This window comes from Papilio xuthus, unplaced genomic scaffold, assembly GCF_000836235.2.
Source record: "Papilio xuthus unplaced genomic scaffold, Pxut_1.1 DF827461.1, whole genome shotgun sequence".
In the NCBI taxonomy this organism is placed as follows: Eukaryota; Metazoa; Arthropoda; class Insecta; order Lepidoptera; family Papilionidae; genus Papilio; species Papilio xuthus.
The window spans coordinates 928,257-946,579 of NW_013531188.1; the positions used below are offsets into that span (position 1 = coordinate 928,257).

The window sequence follows — 18,323 nt, forward strand, 5'->3', positions numbered from 1 at the left end:
TTAATAAATTTAATTTGAAATAAGATAAAATATACGATACATTCTCTTATAAGCCAAATTCAATGGAATGAAATAAAATACCTTTCAACGTTGAAACAATACGTTTATATTCCCGAACTCTTGGCGGGAAATCTTCGTAAGTATTTTGTATGGTAATTACTTCTCTTAATAGCAACCGTGATGAAGTCGTGAACATTTTATGATTGAAATGTTGGAATTAAACACGTATTCGCTGGCGTTTAAATTAATTTCAACCTTTACAGACTTAAGATAGACTTACACCTTCGTAGGAGTCATAATGAACACGTTAAAACATTTTTGGTATGCAAATGTCGTAACTTCTTTTGGCACGTTACAGAAAAAAAATGAGATGTTATTAAATACGCATATGCACCGATTCCGCACTAAGAGCGTCGGTGGCTCAAGGTTTAAGCACTTGGATTGTAATCTGCAGGTCATAGGTTCGAATCCCGCCATGTTCCGTTGTGTTTTTCCATCTTGGGTTTACTCTTCTGGGGCCTTTTCTAGTCACTTTTGTGCTCAGACTTAGGTATCTATAGTATTTACATAAATGTGTATGCAAAGAGAACAGATGTATAAAGGCTCATAATAAATAACAATACAAGAAAAAAATATAAACTGTTTACTTGTTTCTCAAGCCTGTGATTATTAAAAGTTATCCGGAACGAGATAAAAAAAAGAGAGATGCATATTAAAGCCATCACCGGTAGCAGATCGCGGACAAAACTGATTACAGAAATGAAGCTACTTTGAAATGATAAAGATGCGCGGATAAATTGCAAACTGCAGTCTGGTCTCATCAACAAAGCGAAACGCTTATTTACAATAAGGAAATATTTATACAGAGTATAAAATTTTCTTACTCAATGACTCTCTGAGAAATATACGAGTTTTATTCTTTTAGATTTTTGTAATTTCATCGTAGACAATTTTATTGCAATTCTTTAATTCTATAAAAGTAACTTGTAAGTTTTCTCGTTTATTTAAAATTAATAGAAATCACCTTTTCGTCTGATAATCTCTTGATTTTTTGTCATGCAGTCGTTCTGGAGGTACAGATGACATACAATGACATAGTAGAATAACATCCATCCATTCAAACATTCGCACTTATAATATTAATAAGATTCTTGCGGAATTAAAAAAAAACTTAGCTTATGTGTTCTTTCATACTATAATGAGTTCTACATTTATGCTAAATTCCAGCAAGATCCATACAGCCATTCGGGAGATACTTTGAAACAAATATCCATCTTAACATTCGTATTTATAATATTGTAAGTAAGAGTAATTTTTTATAGGATTTTTAAATATTTAATGATATGATAATCAACTCTTTGTCTTTCATTTGTTTAGTGTAAAGATACTACAAACCTGTATATAAATTCAAGTAAGGTAACTTAGTTAAGCACTAAGTTAGTAAGCGTTTTACATGAATAGAAAATAAAATGACAACAAACCGATGTTGAATTTCAATAGGAGTTGGAAACACTGAATGTTATTACGGGAATTAGAACTTAGCGGCAACTTGCAGCAAAGTTAGGAACTTACAGTTCAATGTAAGTTAGTTTGTTTTGTTATAGTTTCCTTCAATCGATTGTATTACTTTTTATTAGATCTTTCAACTATTTTATCAATTTAAATTACGTAGACTTTATTGTAGATGAGTGGTTTCAGTAATTGGCTAATGCTACGGACAGTCGATTTTTATTTAAAGCATATACCAATTTATTCTAATGTAATGTAGAAATAAATCTAGAAGAGGTAATTTTTACTGCCGATAAACTATAGAGTTTATCGGCAGTAAAAATTACCTCTGTCTCTACTCTACTCTATGTTTCAGTTCTCTTCTTTTTAAGAAGACAAGGGATGAGAATATGTTCTTAAAGTATTTTGGCCGTCGTAACTGTGTAAGAACGGAGCTTTGAGTGTTGAGTATATTTCGTGTTATTTTCGTTTTCTATATAGATATAATAACTAAATATGTTTGTTACTAGCGACCGCTCGCGGCTTCATTAACGCAGATTTGAAAAAGTAGCTTATTGACGTGTCTCTTTAAAATCTGTCCAGTCGTTCTGGAGATTACCCGGAACAAACGCGTCCTTGCGGATATCCGGACACGCGTAAAAAATGTTTTTTTGTTATCAGCTACGCAAATAATTAATGTGCACGAATTATATAGTATATAGTAAATAAATGATTACGAGTAGATTTTTTATAAAGATTATAACTTACGCATGTAACTTGCTCGTAACTTAATATTCATAGAAATAACTTCAAGTGTTTACATTTGAGGTTTACTACGAAAATATATTTTTTTTAAGTATATTTTTTTACTTGTTATTCAGCTTATAGGAAAATATTAATAATTATTTAAAATGATAATGTAATTTTTGCCGCCCCAACATACGTTTTCGTCCTAACTTTTATTCAGTAACGTAAGTATTAAATTTAAATAAAACTTTAAGTAAAATAATTTTCATTTCAATAAGTACTCTTACGAATAACTGCATTGCAAAATGCTTACTTAAAAATAGTCCGCGTAATCCTTAATTAAATATAATTATTATGGGTTAGTGTCTTTGTTCGGCAACCGGGAGTTCAGTGGAGACGGCCTTATCGACTGGGCGGCGCCGGTCGCGCGCGCTCGGGCTGCCTCGGGCGCCCCCCGCAACCCCTGCGAGGCCCCCGCGCACCCCTCTCTTGCACCCCGCGCCCTGACGCAACCCCCGCCCGCCCAACGCTACGAGCGCCCTAGCTACGCTGAAAATTTAAGGGCTGCGTTAGGCATTTTTCGACGTGCGTATGCACGTAATTATCCAAAAATAGATCTTTTAAAAAATGTGTTGATAATTTACGTATTTATTGAAAATGTTAGCCCGATATTTCTGTAATAAGTGTTCAGTTCCAAAGTCAATTTTAAAGTGGTCTTTTAGGGAATGTTGGTAAGTTTAAAAATAATGTGTCAACATAGTTGGTGAAAAATTTTCCGCTTTAATATTTGCCATCGGCGACAACCCTTTTGGTGGCGAGGTCTCCGGGCACATGGCGGTAGGGTGTCGGGGTGCGGGGCGCGCGGGTGCTGCGCGGGGGGCGTGCGCGGGGGTTGCGGGGGGCGCGCGCCCGGGCCGCCCCTCCTCAGTGGCGGGCCGCAGTGCCGACGACGCGCGTGTCGCTCCGACGCTCGTACCCGCGCGGCTGATCCTCACTTGGCAAGCGAGGCCGCTCTCGGCGCGCCGGCACCCGCGGCCACCCGGCCGATGCTCTGCGCCGGGCCGCGGCCCGCGCTGCTGCTACCGCGACCGCGACCCGCCATGTGACACGCCCGCACGGTATGATCGCGCGCCCGCTTGTTTACGTTGACTCCAGTTGATATCGGAGGCCGACGCTGGCATGCTAATGTGAGTATCTAAGATCGATAGCGCGTCACATCAATGTTTTTATCCAAATCCCAAAAGTGAGGCCGTAAGACGGCCGGCGCGAGGACGGCCGGCACGAGGAACGTTTTTCTGCATTGCGACAATGTAGATAGCGTACATTATTTACATGCGAGCGCGTGCCGGGAGGGCGGCGTGGCAGGCGGCGTGACGCCGGGCAGGGTGAACGAGCGGCAGAGGTCTGGTAGTGACGCGTGTGTTGTCGGCAGTCGGGGCGTGCGGCGCGGGACTCGTGGTCTGGAGGCGCTGGGCTGCTCGCGCGGTTGGCAGGCGCGGCTCGGCACGCGCTGCGCCCGGGGGATCGCGGCCGGCTGGCGCCATGCGGCGGTAGCGCGGCGGCGCGGCCGAGCGGCGGGCGGGCACTCGTGCGCTCTCGGCTATGTGCCCCCTTTGGACTACATTGTAAGTACTATGACCACTAAAAAATTACAACTAATCAGAAATTTTACGAATTCTTTAAAAAATATTTTTTTGTAAAAATGTCGTAATGAAATGCATAAGGCAATAAAAAAAGTAAGTCGACCTCAATAATCTCGAGTAATCACCTAAATTACCTAGTATTTCTAGTAGATTATTGTGTAAAAACTGCAATCTACTGTAGAATTTACAACAACACAAAAATTTAAGTTTAAAGATAATATTAAAATTGGCGGACATCATCAAACTAGAAGACGTGATTCATCTTTAAGTGTATCCAAAAATATGTTTTTCTCACAATTTTAATTTCTTTACTTTTGCGTGCATTGCAGTTCGAAACCGAAACTGAAATTTCATTCATAAAAAGAACATAACCCGAAAAGCCCTTAAATTATTAATCTATCGAGTTTTTTTGTATTAATTATTGGACAATATATCTGTACGTATTTAAATTTAAATAAGTAAATGTAGCAAAGTCGTATTTAAGAAAAGTCGTATACAATTACGATAATTTTGTAGTTGAAAATTGTTCAAACTTTTACTAGTCCTATGAAAGATTCGAACCTACTTGATCTACCGATTCGAAGACAACTTAAGAGAGAGTAATATTAAATTATTCTGTTATTTTTTTTTAATTCTCAAATTTCACAAATCGAATACTAAGATTATATAGTTAACAACGCAGTCAACCTTACATGATTTACCAATAACGATGTTTTAGTAATTTGCATACTGTTACATTTATTTCTCATGAGAGCTTTTAAAGTTAGTAAAGTTTTAAAGAACCCCAATAGTCAATCTTTAACCGTAATTCCACGTAAGAGAAAAGTGCTCTTTTCTTGAACATGAATTTATTCAATACGACTATGTATTACAAATATTTCTTAAATTTGTAGCACTCATAAGAGACCGATGTCATCAGATAAAGTTAGGCTACTGAATAAAAACTTGAATACGTGAAAATTACATATAATTTTACTAATCTTACTAATATTATAAATCTGAATGTTTAAATGGATGGGTGTTTGTTTGAAGGTATCTCCAGAACGGCTCAATGGATTTTGACAAAAATTTTCATACATATAGAATATAGAATGGAAGAACACATAGGCTATTTATTAAGTTTGCTTTTAAATTCGCGCGAACGGAGTCGCGTGTTACCGCTAGTCGTTAAATATAATGACAATTTTCGCATAAAAATCTATACTGATATTATAAAGCTTAAAATTTTATTTGTTTAAACGAGCTAATCTCAGGAACTAGTGGTTCGATTTGAATTTTTTTTGTTGGATTGTTCATTTATAAAGGAAGGCTTTATGCTAAACAACAATACGCTGCGACCAATTTATTCTTTTAAATTGCGCGCGGACGGAGTCACGGGCGACAGCTAGTATTAACATAAAATACTATTTAACATTAACGTATTTCATACAAAAGAAATGCATTTATTTCGCAAACAATAGAAAACAGAAGAGCGTCTATCTCGAGTTTATTCGTCATGTATCAAAACTAGGAACACGTAAGGATTCCTTTTCAATAGTGCTTTTTCTATTGAATGGTTCACGATATCTTGGATCTATCGTATTGATTTGCGATTTTCGTTCTTAATCCAAGGAATTAAAATTGAAATTGTAATTGCATTCTTTATTAGCAATCAAAGTTCAAACCCAATAACGCGTATAAGCGCTCTCTTGTAGTAGTCGGATTTCTTTACTGTTGATTCCATTGAAAGATTTATCAATACGCTTAAAGTCTTTTGTTCTCGCGTATGCGTCGCCTTCTCTATGCGACTCCATCCGCAATACATTAAAGAAAAACTTAATTAGTAGCCTATGTGTTCTTCAATACTATGTTCTATATCTATGCCGAAATTAATTGAGATGCATTGCGTCATTTTGGAGATATCATCTAAAAAAACATCCTTACGTTTAAACTTTCGCATTTATAATATTAATAAGATTACTGGATATCGACGACTTAACTTAAAATTGTTTTCGTTGGGTCAGTTTTATTAAATTTGGCAGTTAAACTTAGATATCCACACTTAAACTAGTATATTCACACACATGGTTATGTCTTTTAATTTTACACAGATAACGTGCACAAAGTAACAGTTATGTAAAAAATAACTTAAAAATAACACCTGTTATTAATTATAATGGTTAATAAACGGTGTTAGATTGTAAATATCATGAGCTGCTACGTGAGCGTTAGTTTACATAAAAAGTTTTCTTCTAATCGCTAGCTTCATTACGGAATTTGATATTTAATAAAAAAACGATCTAACAATATCGTATAGTACTTTTTGAGTCGAAATAGATACGTGTTTTGTGAATATTTTACAATTTATAATCACTACTACACTACACGAATTAAAAAAAAAACGCTTAATTAGATCAGTGTCTATGTTATCTTCCAGACTATGCTTTGCTCTATACCAAATTTCAGCGTGATCCATGCAGCCGTTCAGGAGATACCGTCCATTCATACGATCCATTCATCCATAAAACATTCGTATTTGTAAGATTACAATGTTTGGATGCATGGATGTTTGTTTGAAGGTATCTCCAGAACGGCTCAATGCATCCTGATGAATCGGTACAGATATAGAGCATAATCTGGGAGAACACATAGGCTTACTCATTATTTGTCTTTTTTAATTCCGCGCGGACGAAGTCACGGGTGACAGCTAGTATTATTAATAAAGATACAAAAATTATTTAAGTTTTAATAATGAAAAGAATGGCTATTGTTAAGGCAATACCCATTAACACCAGTCTATGGAATATACGAAGAGCCGTTTACCACTTCAAACTCGTATAGAGTATCAAATATGAGAATTTTTTCGAGTGCCCTTGTCCTTATTGTTCGGGAATATTGTTTTGTCAGCTCACCATAACTTAAAAGATACCTCTGAAGTGTATGTCAATATATCTATTCAAGTTATAATAACTTGTATCACTTATATAGTTTCAAGTTATCTGGTGTAAGTTATATTTATGTCTTTTGATTTTCATTATGAAAATACTGTAAGAGGTTTGTAAATATAATAAATAGTACAGTCAGCTGTATAAATATTGATACATTTACGAAGCTACTGAAATCTGTTTACTGTATACCATCAGTTTCATATATCTGTATGAATGTATCTTGTATGCTTTTGACCATGAATACATGTTTTTGACAAATGCATCCTCACCTTTTTAAATTAAAGACTAATAGAAATTTCTTAAGTTTCGTAAACATATATATATTTCTGTAGTTGACTGTACTTTGTAATAATTAGGCGTGTAACATATGACGCAGTAGCATTAGTGGTCGTAGTAGTAGTAAATCTGACGATTTTCACAGATTAAGTCCTCGCGCAACGAGCATATATGCGTTGATTTCGATGTTCCCGCCGCTCGTTTGCCCCCTTCTCGTATAAAAAATAAATTTCGAAAACTTTTCTTGGTTTAAAAAAAAAAGTTACTAAACTAAAAATTAATATTTGAATTTTGTTTAAAATGAAAAACTAGGTTTAAGAGGTTTTTTAAAATACCGCATACGCTATCATAGGATGGTTCATAAATTCTCTATGTGAAAGGCGTGAAAAGCAAAAATCAGCTTTGGACTACGTGAACATTAGTTATCTGCAGAGAACGGTACGTATCCACGAACTATAGATAACGTTGGCCATTTACGACAGTCGCAGCCGATTCTGAATTGGCACAGCTACAATAAACTTGAATAATTTCCATGCCTTTGTTACTGTTAAAGTATTCGACCATATAGCGGAATGAATTTGGCAATGTGCTAAAGACTGCAATATTTTAAAAATAACAAGTTTAATAATATAAAATTATGAAGCGCAAATAGCTTAATAGTTAAGGATTCTAATTTCATAACACGAGGTCGAGAATTCGAATCCCGCCATTCGATTATTGTCGCAAACTATATCCTAGCATAAACATAGGGCTTAGTTGGAATGGTACAAGAAATATTAGTTTATTCACAAATATTTGCTAATTATTTGTTAAAAAAAAATTACAGTTTTAAGTCGGAATTAAATTTTTTAAAAGCAAAAACTTGTTAAAAAGTCTTCAAAATCTCAAAGTAAATACGACAATATATAGGTTAAAGATTATTAATTAACAAGTTTAGCCACCTACAGAGAGTCATCGCTAAGGGCGTGCCTTAGTGTTATATAGTGGAATATTTGCATCACGAAATATCACTAAATAGTTAAACAGGGTGTTCTGAAACTACGAAAGCTATGATTCTTTTAATATTATCCGATATATTGTTTCTTATAATCAATCATTACAGTTAACAAACGACACATCAGTTATCAGATCAAGTGCACTGGTGCAAAATTAATACTGGATGAGTGATCATCGCTTCCAAAGTAATTGGGATGCTGGGAAATTATATTATCCCCTCCTCTCCCCCTCTGTCCTGAGTTCTTTCGTTTCGGGAAATCGTAAACCGCCTAACGGAAGTATATCTCATTCGAATTCGCATCGGCAAGGATATGGCTCCAATTACATTCTGATTCGATCCTCTGAATTATATTCAGCTTGTTTTAATCGTTTAATAATTCAAATATTTATTTCTTTATAAGAATATGGTGATAGACAGAAATATAGTACGCACTGACTGCAATTGCTAATTTCTAAGTAAAAATCTCTTAAAATTGCTTTGTATTCTAAAGCACGTTGTATAAACGCAAGCTTTCACTGACAAAACACTAAACATATAGTTTTCTCTATTTTATTTTAGAAAGAAAAGGATGAAAAAACAAAATAAATAAATTAAATCGCATCATTGTCTTTCCTGTTCTGTTATAACCGAATTTTATACCACCTATATAAATATTTAAATAAAATGCGTTCATTTAAACAGTACTCTACTTATAAAGCTTTTTTATCTATGGTCAACGTATCGATCTCGACTTCCAAGTAATAAAGCCAAGCCTTATCTTTTGTTAATAGCACGCACGGGATCTTCGAAGCCATGCCCTTTATTGCCTCTACTTAGCTAACTTAACTACTACTATCCTGCACTTAATAACTTCATATAACTTAATTACGTTTCAATTATACAAATGTTGCCCCTTTGTCAAAGAAATGGTTACAATTTTAAGATAAATGCTTTGGTGATTGTAGATTTAGCATCAAAATAGATTCAATAGACACAGTAAAACCAGATTAATCGTGTCAATGAGTTAATATTCTGAATTTAAAAGTTACCTTAAAGTATTTTTAGTGTAAATGTTTAATTCAGAAAATAATTGATGTGGTTGTTCCAACTACAAAAGCTTTTTTCGCCAATGGAAAACTCTCTTATTAGCGACGAGGACTGACTCCTTTAGCATTAGATTCATTCGTTGAAGTTAATACTAAGAACACTTTTGAGAGTTACTGAGTACAATACGAAGAGCGGTGGCTGAGTGGTTTCAGCACTTGACTTGTAATCTGCAGGTCCTGGGTTCGAATCCCGCCATGTACCAATGTGTTAATTCGACTTGGCCAGCGTGGTTGACTAAGGCCTAGTCACCCCTAACTTAGGTCAGGCTCCGAGCCCCTGGCTGGGGACGTATAGGGAGCTGATGATGATGATGAGTACAATAATTTTGTTGTAAATATCGGTAGTGTAAACCCACAATTCTTAGGCAACGCCGAGGTCAGTACCTAGTCTTACAACCAATGAAAATTAAACGGCCAAGTGAAAACAGGTATAAGCGGGCGCGACGTAAAACTCATGTCCAACGGGCCCTGACCTGGAAATTATTGTAATGCGAAAGTGGCGCTCTTGCTCGCGCTTGCGGCCAATTGAAATAACACAGTTATATGAAATGAAAATAACATAAAAAATATGTTCATATCTTTTTATTGTTGTTCAATAAAAAATTTTACGCTCCACCAAGCTGTTAACGTAAAAAGTTAAATGTAACATATTTTTATGAATTTCTTTTATTTTATTGTTTTATATTAATTTGCCGCAAATAATTTGAAATAATAAAAATATATTGATCGTAGTATTTGAATAAAAATATAGAGTCGCGTAGTAACTTTTAGGCATTTGAGAGTTTTTACATTTATAAGTATGAGAATCCTTGAAATGAATCCTTAACATTTATTAATAAATTACAATTATATTAAACCCCTTGAACGATTATAATAGTAAGACATTAAATTTGCCATTAAATTATCTCATGATGTTATAATTATTTAACATCCTACTATTACCGAGATGTATTTAATTCGTACGATATAACATCTAGAAGCACTCTCTTTGGGTCTTTTATACCAAAACTCGAGTTCATATCCCAGGAATATACACCTTAAAACGCGAGAGTCGTTTGAGTTAAAAGTTAGAACACGTGTGACACTCAAAAGGATCCGGTGGTTCACCCTCGAAAGTTTTCACTTTGTTTTAGGAAATTTGCGAAAGTGCTTTTATGAGTACGGGCTTACGTTGATATATATGATGTGTGTGTCGTTAGGAAGGATTTTACTAAGAAGATTGATTGATATCGTAACAAATGTGCTGGAAGGAAAAGTTGTTCGTACGGTTTATTAGTAAGTTTTGTGTCAACAAGACTACATATTAATAAAATTAGAATGTCTGTATGTAATATGATATTTCATACAAATGATATATTTGCGTAGCTGATAACGAAAAATTAATTTATAAAATTTTTGTCTGTCTGTATGTATGTCCGGTTCGGTTAGTTCTGGGTAATCTCCAGAACGGCTGGTCCAATTTTAATGTAATGTAAAGGTGCTGATTGTCGCGGTATTGTTTGAAAACAATTTTTTAAAAATAATACAGTTTAAGTAATTTATGTACCGATAAAAAGTTTGTTATGTTACCTGAATAAAGAGAGGAATAAAACAATGTTTGTGGGAAAAGAATAAAAGCTATGATAATATTAAAAGACCTTGTTCAAAAACGTAACAGAAATACAACAAAGGTTGAAGGTGAAAGGTTTTTGTTGTACACGCCAGATTGAAATGATTGGATGTTATTGTTTATTTCAATTTTATAAGGGAATGTGAATTATAACAAGACATTATAATTTTAAATGAACAATTTACTTTACTTTTATTTGATCCCATTTATACAATATTATTTAATTTACTTTCTTTTCTTTCTAAAAGAAAGAAAAGTAAATATGTAAAATCTCAAATACTAAGGTACTAGTGGAGCTTTGAATGCGTTTAGTTATATGAGAAAATATTGAAAAATCGCTAAAGCAGACACAAGACAGTATAATACAAGACAGTTGTAGTCCGATAAGTATTTTTTTGACATTTTTTGACAGACAGTGGTACTGTACTTTAATTTCTTTTTCTCCGGGTCAGTTAAGTTCATCGCACTGTTTATAAAATTGTTTCTATGTTTGTATGTTTTGATCTATTGTGGATTCCTATTTTACACAGTACTTATAAAGGAAACTTAATAAATACATAAAAGATAACAAAGTGTAAGGGTTCCGCTTTTTCCTTTCGAAGTACGGTACCCTAAAAAGTAATAAAAACAATTACAAACGGAGTCATATTTTAATTGTGAATGGAGCAACTTGTCAACAGTAATACAAACCCAAATCATCTATTTGTCAAGGAAAAAACAGCCTTTGTAGACTCACAAAGGCTGTCGTTTTCAACAAACACAACTAGGTCATAACTAAAATTTATTTCGATAAAAATGACTGTTACAATTTTGTTTCGCTAATAAAAACAATAAAACGTATTTATATATATCGTAAATAGGAAGGATTTCATTGTTTATTTCGGTTCAAGTCAGAAACTATTCTCATACTATACTATTAGAACATAACTCTAATAACGGAGAGTAACATATGAAATATGACGTAATATCATATATTCATCATCAGCTCACTATACATCCCCACCGAGGGGCTTGTAGCCTACCTTAAGTTAAGAGTGATTAGGCCATAGTCAACCACGCTGGCCAAGTGCGGGTTGACTTCACACATATCTTTGAATTTCTTTTCAGATATGTGCAGGTTGCATCACGATGTTTTCCTTCACCGTACGAACGTCGGATAAATATAGATATGGAAATCGAAAAACATTTTGGCACATGGTGGGATTCGAACCCAGGACCTGCTGATTGCAACTCAAGTGCTTGACCGCTGAGCCACCGACGTCCCATATATCTTACTTCTTACTAATATTATAAATGAGAACGTTTGGATGTATGGATTTTTATGGTAACTGCAGAACAGCTGTGAGTAGTCTAGATCTGGTAGATTGCGAATAGTGTTTTTTGCATTTCTTATGTACTACGAAACGAAATTAAGATCACTGTATTTTAGCCAATAGCATAGATATATATATTTTATTTTTTCAACTAAATAAATACATTCGAAAAACTACTGTAAGAAAATTGTTACAGTATATACAATGGACAGTAGTGAACACGACCCAGAGAAACTTGTACGAAAAATTGTAAATTTTTAACGATTCTGTTCGTTTATTCTTTGGACACTTCCTCTGTTTTGGTGCAAGTGAAAGGAGCAGATATATTAATAGTCAAACAAGGATATCTGACTTGGCGACAGAGGCGCTATTATCGCAGTTAATACTGGCACGAATTATATAAAGTCTACTTAGGCAAAGACCACAATATCAAGATAAGTTTTTGAGTTTGAGAGTTTTGACCCAAAGTGGGTCATGGCCTGCGAAATGACAGAATTCATAATAATACAAATGTAATTGATTGAATTGACTTTTGTTTCGATATTTTATTTTATTCTAGATTCAAATTGAGAATATTATTTATTTAAAGATTTTCTACGACAAATACTAAACGAACGATAGTATTATTTCAAACGAATTGTAGTGAAAAGTTTTAAGTGTTCAATAAAAACTAATATTCAAGTGTAATATTTGAAAGAACTGAACTCCGCTTTCGATTAAAACTTGGACCACAAACAGTGGCTAAAGGCATTCTTCCAACAACAGTGGACCTAGAAAATGGCTGCAATGAAGTGAAGCAGTGGGTTGGGGGAGATAAATTTCTGTATCTCGTAGCACTTTTGTCTACATTTTGGAGTGAAATTAACTGTTTGAATTTGAACTTTGACGTAGCAGATAAATCACGGCATTTTATTTAACAATTTTTACATTAACGTTCTTTTTCATTAAAAATTGTTTTTTTAGATTAATCAATCATTTATTGTGTTAAAGTTTAAAATTTTTACATTCGCATATTCGGACTAGCTGTCGCCCGCGACTCCGTACGCGCGGAATTAAAAAAGAACTATTGGTCGCAGCCTAATATTATATAGCTTAAAGCCTTCCTCTATAAATGGACTATCCAACAAAAAAATAATTTTTCAAATCAGACCAGTAGTTCCTGAGATTAGCGCGTTTAAACAAACTCTTTCATTTTATAATATTAGTATAGATTAATTTCAATTTTGTTTTTCATTACTTTGTTTTTTTTTTTTATATTATAAGGTGGCAAACGAGCGAGCGGCTACCTGAAATTTTTGAAATAGCGAAGCGACCGTTGCCCATAGACATCAGCAATTGCAGATGCGTTGCCTACCTTTTATCCACGGCGGAGAGGATGCACAGAAAGGGAATATTTTCCCATGAATTTTCTCATCTGGAAAATTCACTTCCACTTCTCTTATAACAAAAAGAGATGGAAGTGAAAGAGGACTAAAATTAGGCCTCTGGTAGTGGTACCAGACGCCTAATTTTAGTCCCCTTGATGAGTGTGGACTCATGAGACTAAATGCGGAATTTCTTCCACTTCACGCCTCTTCTGTGTGGTCGTGGTATTGCACCGGGCGAACCGGCCAATTCGTTTGAAGATGTTAAGGGGCTGTACCACTATAAATTATTTCTGCATATTAAATTCAATAGTTATAGTTCCTATAAACAGTAATGTTATTCAATATTGGGTCAGTGTGATCATTAATTTATTAATTTTAGTATGATGTTATTCATAGAATGCTAACGCTGCGCGCTTTTTCAACGGAAACATTGGAGCTGAAATTAAAATGGCTTACTTTTATAAAGCACGAACCCGTATTAAAAGTGGAACTTTAACGTTGGAATAAATAAGGACCAGCGTAAGTTCAGTAAGTACATTAAAATGGACTTATAATAGGCTTCTGGCAATGATGAATGCTGGTATTTACTACTATATGCATAAAAAAAAAATTAAAACTATGGTCGTGTAGCTTATGGTTTGTATGCTGTTGCATGTTTAAGCGTAATCGCGTTTCGTCTGATGAGTGTGCGTCCCGGAGGCCTAATTTAGTCCTCTTTCCCTTTCCACCCTTTTCCTTATACGGAAAGGATGGGAAGTGGAAGTGGACTTTCCGGATGAGAGGATGCATGGGAAGGGAAAATATTTTATTTCTGTGCATCCTCTCCTCCGTCGATTAAAGGTAGGCAACGCTTATGCAAATGCGTGTCTATGGGCAACGGTCACTTCGCTATATCAGCGATATTCAGGTGGCCGCTCGCTCGTTTGCTACCTTATGATATAAAAAAAAATGATCGTTTGGTTTTGCGGTTGTATTGACGGGCGTCTTAACAGACTTTCTAATGAAGGTATCTCCAGAACAGTTCAACGGACGTCGATGAAATTTGGCACGTATGTAAAACATTATCTGCATGAATGCATATGCTACTTATTAAGTTTCTTTTTTGTTAATATAGCATGGATAGAGTCGCTGGTGAAGACTAGTTATATGCTCTATTCTGTACTGTAATATATGCGTGTAATTCATTGGCAATGAAAGTTCACTCACACGTGTACAGCATACTGTGTAATTGCTGTAATAACTGAATGTAAGCAAAATGTTAGTTCACTTCTCATAAATATGTAGCGAGAAGGCTTATTTAAAATAAAACTCATAGCACGACTGCAGAGTAAGCAAATCTAACCCAGTTTCGCAATAACTAGTAAAACAACCTCGTCCCTGCCCCTAACCTCGCGCGAGCGAAGCCCGAGCGTTAAGAAAAAATGAAAAAAAAAAGAAAACACATTCGCTCATTTATTTACGAGTACCGCCTTTAAGGCTTGCTTGCTTGGGGCCATTAGCAGGACCACTATGTCCATCTCTTTCTAACCCACTGACTGTTAAGCTATCTCTGACATATTCGCTAGGTCTATTATTCTTTGGGTTAAAACACTTAAACTTTGCACTAGTGTAGAAAATGTGTTAGTAAGGGCACGCTTTCGAGTTCATTTGTTCTCTGGTGTACACGTAATGGTCACCGAGGTGATTGCCATTGTTTACTCGAGTATGTAAGAGAGCACTTACATATTTTGTTCTACAAATTATGTTTGTAGGCGAAAAAGATTTTACCTTTTGTAAAACGTATGAACAGAATTGACACAATTTTTAATACAAAGGTAAAGGCAATTTAAATCATAGTACCAGGAATGTATGATTAGATAATAGTACAAGGAAATTCTGGTGTATAATATATACTATTACTATTCATATTAATATTTAAATTTCACAAAGACTTAAAGATAAGGATTCAAGTGGCCAGTAGAAATTGTACTCTTTTTGAGGTAATATTTGTGGAACAGCTAAAAATTTAGAAGATAAAATTGTCCGTAAAGTTGAATATTATATATGCAAACAAAGTATTTGCAAAAATATTAAATTTTTGTAATTAATTTAATTAAGACAAAAATATCAGGCACTAAAAGTAATAGAGTACTGCTCCATCTTACTTACAATTTGGATGGATGGATGTTTGTTTGAAGGTATCTCCAAAACAGCTACATATAGAACATAGTCTGTAAGAATACATAGACTGCTTATTAAGTTTTTTTAATTCCGCGCGATAGGAGTTGCGAGCAACAGCTAGAATCAGATAAATTTAACTCCACGCCAAATAACAAAGCCGTTTCGTATACGCTTTGGAATACTTATTATTTATATTTCCGTTTCTTTGTGTAAGTGGTGCTCTACCCTAATCATTTATAATATACCCCAGTGGGGATTGTGTAGTTTAACACTGCGCTAGTTTTGGAAGGTATCCTTGCAAGGATTTCATAGGATCAAATAAATCTCGCAACGAATACTCTCCGATAGTTTTCCATGACATAATTGCGATCCTTGGATACTTTTTCTTTGTAAAAACCACTCTGGATTTAATAGATCGTTATCAAAAAGTTTCCTTTTGTTTTGAGACAAAGATGCGGTAAGAAAACGAATCGAAAGTTTTAAAACTTGATATACTTTTGTTCGATTATCGTTTTTATGAATGAATGAATATAAAGTTGGACTAAATCTCCAAAGACAAAAATAACTTTACGACCAGACTAGTAATTTGTTATTTTTTTCATGAAATAGGATTTCACTAAGATTGGAAGTAAAATTATTCATTGGTATATTAAATCATTCAGTTAATCTTAATTATAAATGCGAATGTTAAGATATGTGGTTGGATGGATGTTTTTAGAAAATATCTCCAGAACGGCTGCATGAATCTCGCTGAAATTTAGCATAGATGTAGAACAAAGTCTGGAAGAACACATAGGTTACAATTTGTTTTTTAATTCCAAGGGGTGGGGGGGGACTCGCGGTCGGCAGCTAGTATATACATAATTACATACAATTACTATTATGATGCCATCCAACCACTTAACGTCACCTTAATATGGACAAGCCGAAAACCCCTAAGGGCTCAAGACTAGTACGTACGCATTGCGATACCTAAATAATTAATTCGAATTTATATTGCAATCGAATGAAGAATATTTGAGGTTACCTCACAATCATATGTCATAGCAATATTTATGACAGCTAGAACATCAAGTGTTTTTATTTTTTTCCAGAGAGGAATGCTTTATGCATACTCCGCGCCCTGTGGAGGACGCGGTAGTTATGTGGGATTCTCCTCCATAGCGGAGGCAAACCCACTAAACCTCTCTGTTCCTCCAACGCATCGGGACGGGGCCACGAGCACGCTTACGCTCTCGTCCGTGACCCCATCTGCGTCAAAATTCCACTAGATACCTGGGATAACAAAAGTAAATTTTGTAAGTAATAAATGAATTAAGGTAATGGCTCGTCCGCAACATAGATAAATATGGCCTTATACCCTACTGCAAATGATTTGAAGCCAAGTCTTCAAGTACCTGATACAAACTGGCAGTACTTTCTGTATTTTGAATCAGTGCCAAAGTCGCCACCTTTACGATTGCATACTTCTGAACGACTACAAGTTACATTTGTCAAATTCTGTAAAACGAAGCTACAATTCTGTAAATTGAAATCAAAAATACTGTTAAAAAATAATTTCATTACGAAATCAAACATCTTGGTAATCTTTATTCTTAACAATCTGTGAAGATTTTATAAGAAAAAAACATTTTTTTTTCTTCCATCGAAATAACATACATTCCAATTTGGTATGTTTCTTTTCCCCTTTGTAGCGCAGCATTTTATTTTTATGGTCCTGTCTTTCCGAATATTTCCCTTTGCCTCGCAACCCGTCGTAATTCCAAAGAATTCCCGAATACTTGGCAACGTTTCCTGCGTGTAAGGCAGTAGTTCCTATGACTGCCGTACATAAAATGGGACTGAGTAATGAAAAATGATGAATAACAAAACTCTAAGCTCTTGTCGCTTGGTGATCATCATATACACTCGATTCAGTGTTACTATCACTTTTAATCACCTCAATATTCTTAATAATTGTTTTTAATTGATCTTTTAAAACTTTATTTACACCAATTGATGAAGTCGATCTAGTCATTCGAAGTAAATGGGGAAGTATATTTGCATTATCAAGTGTGAATCCTTTATTTTTGGGGCCGTATAAATTAGATATTTTTGTTATTGAATACACAGATGATTCGAGAAGCTTTGCTGTGTAAGATATCAAACTTCTGACGCCGCACGACACGACGAATAAGAAGAGAGAAAATCCTCCCATAATATAAATCTTTTCCATGTTACTGACGATAATCAATTTTTCATATTTATCTTGTTGTCCGCCGAATATAAGTTTCAGTGTACTCATCAATGGAGTGTACATTCCGAGGTAAATGACCACTACAAAGTAAAGAAGCATCGCTGTCAAGTAATAATTCTTATATTTTCTTACAGTTTTGTTAATATATTTTGTAATCTTGCGGACATCGTTCGCTGGATTGAGGAAAGCACTGACCAGTGACATTTGTAACACTAAAAGACAAGTCAAAACAAAGAAATACAAATCCATTTCGGTTGTTTTTGCAATTATTTACACGTTTGATTACATTTTAAATTGTTTTTTTGATATGTTTTGAAGATTTTAGAATTTTCATTTTATTTGACATGATACCGAAATGACAGATTTGTCAAAAGATCTTTTATACGAAATTAATTTATTTTTTTATGGATAAGTTAAATACTTTTTCGTTCTGTATACACCTTACTTCTTACTAATATAAATGCAAAAGTTTGGA

General features: G+C 34.7%; 1 protein-coding gene across 1 annotated transcript in view; it reads left to right on the forward strand.

The window, feature by feature from the left end:
• Positions 1-3,818: 3,818 nt before the first annotated feature.
• Positions 3,819-18,323, forward strand: part of nAChRalpha1 (nicotinic acetylcholine receptor alpha1) — a 162,554-nt gene continuing 148,049 nt past the window's right edge. The window contains exon 1 of the mRNA XM_013314525.1: positions 3,819-3,860. The gene's annotated coding sequence lies outside the window, so the exon portion shown is untranslated. The remainder of the gene's footprint in view (positions 3,861-18,323) is intronic.